This window comes from Beta vulgaris, chromosome 9, assembly GCF_026745355.1.
Source record: "Beta vulgaris subsp. vulgaris cultivar EL10 chromosome 9, EL10.2, whole genome shotgun sequence".
Lineage (NCBI taxonomy): Eukaryota > Viridiplantae > Streptophyta > Magnoliopsida > Caryophyllales > Amaranthaceae > Beta > Beta vulgaris.
In genome coordinates, this window is record NC_079210.1 from 12,650,525 (window position 1) to 12,652,649 (window position 2,125).

Consider the following 2,125-nt stretch of genomic DNA (forward strand, 5'->3'; position numbering starts at 1 on the left):
TGATTCTAGTACTTTATTAATGTATTTACACCTTCATATTTAGTTATGTTATCTGCTTAGTTTAGTAACACAACCATTCATCTGATTTCGTTAGTGTAATATTAGAGTTCAGATACGATAATATAACTTCTCCCTGTGGATTCGATCCTGACTTCCCTGACTACTAGTTAGTGGACCTTAGGTTATTTTTGATTAGGTGATACGACTTTAGCCTATCAAATTTTGGCGTCGTTGCCGGGGAGACGGTTTATTTTATTTTGTCTGAATTATAGTATTACACTAACCTCTACTCTGAAGAACACCTGTTCTTTGGAGCATCTCACGTTTGTTTTAGTGTTTTTGGTGTATGATTAGGAAATTGAAATCCCCAAATATCATCCCGTTCGATCCGGAGAATGAAAAAGCCGCTCGTAGACTCAGAAAGAAAACTAAACAAGCTAAGCTGGCTGCAGGGATCACCCTCCAAAAGACACCTTCTCCACCATCTTCCCCACACCAAGAAACCCCACCTCACCTATTACTCTCAACATGGGTGAAATGTTACTCGAACCTTCAGAGACTATCCACACCATCTCCTGATAACGTGCCTACTGGGGTACGGATGCCCACTATTGCTGCTACAAATTTTGAGATCAAGTCTCATGTTCTGAATATGGTTCAGAACAATCAGTTCGCTGGGTTACCATCTGAAGACCCAAATCAGCAGCAAGCTGGTGTTACTCCTGATGAGATGAAACTCCTTCTATTTGGTTTCTCTCTGCGCGATAAAGCTTTGTTCTGGTATAATAAGCTGCCTTCCACCATCACCACCTGGCCAGAACTTTCCAAGATTTTCTATCAAGTGGTACCCTTACCAGAAAACTGCAGATATGAGACATGCCATAGTTACTTTCACCCAAGATCCTGGTGAATCTCTATATGAAGCTTGGGAGCGGTTCAAGGATCTGCAGCGTCTATGTCCTCATCATGGGTTGGACCAGTGGTACTTGTGTCAGATTTTCTACACTAGAGTTGATGCAGATACACGACGGGTAATTGATGGAGCATCTGGTGGGTTCTTCATGGATAAAGCAATTGAGGAAGGGTATGAACTTTTGGAGAAGCTAGCATCTAATCAAGCCTCTACCATTCGTTCCTCTTTGAAAAAGGGAGGTAAACATGATGTTGAAGCCATTTCCTACTGTCTGGGCAACTAGCTCTCTAACTCAGAAAGATTGATCCCTGAAGTTAGGTAATGATTCCTCCCATATGGTGTTAATGCGATGGCTAGTGCTTCTAACTATAATGTGCATATATGTGATGCTTGTGGAATATCTGGGCACAACTCTCAAGAGTGTCCTGCGCTTGGGAAATAACTGTGAGGCCGTCAATGCTTTCCAGTCACAACCTAGGAACCAGTTCAACCCATATTCCAACACCTAAATCCTGGGTTAAGACACCATCCAACCTCTCATATAGGAGTACTAATGTGTTGAACCCTCAACCTCAACAACCATATCCTCAACAACAGGGTCAACAATACCAACCTCCACAACAAGCTCCACCTGGTTTTCAGAGAAATCAAGCACCTCACACCTGCTCCTCTGCTGACCCAGCCATGACAGAGTTGAAGAATATGATGTTCCAGATGCAGAAAGGGTTCAATGCTTTTCAAGCTGACACAAAAGCTCAACTGGAAAATTTGGGCACGCATAACAAGATGTTGGAGACTCAACTAGCTCAGTTGGCTAGTTCTTCTGCTAGTAGGCCACCTGGGGCCTTACCTTCACAATCAATGCAACCAAGGGACACTGCCAATGCCATCACTCTTAGGAGTGGAAACATTATGATGGTCCCCCAATGCCTAAGGATGGTCCGGTTGAGCCAGAAAAAAATGCAGACTACTGAAACTTCGTCAGCTCCTGAGGCTACCACCAACACAAATGCAGAGAAGCAGATAGTACCGAAAAAGATTCCTACCACTCCTGCGATAAAGGTTACCATTCCCCACTCGTCTATCAAAGAATAAGCTGGATCACCAACTTGGTAAGTTTATGGAGGTAGTGAAAATCTTCAGGTAACTGTCCATTTACTGAACTCATTACTCAAGTACCTGCATATGCTAAATTTTTGAAGGAAATTTTGA

At 42.9% G+C, this 2,125-nt stretch overlaps 1 non-coding gene across 1 annotated transcript; it reads right to left on the bottom strand.

The window, feature by feature from the left end:
- Nucleotides 1-866: 866 nt before the first annotated feature.
- Nucleotides 867-973, bottom strand: LOC125493881 (small nucleolar RNA R71). The gene has a single exon (XR_007270208.2). It is a non-coding gene; the product is annotated as a small nucleolar RNA R71 (small nucleolar RNA).
- Between the last annotated feature and the right edge of the window lie 1,152 nt (nt 974-2,125).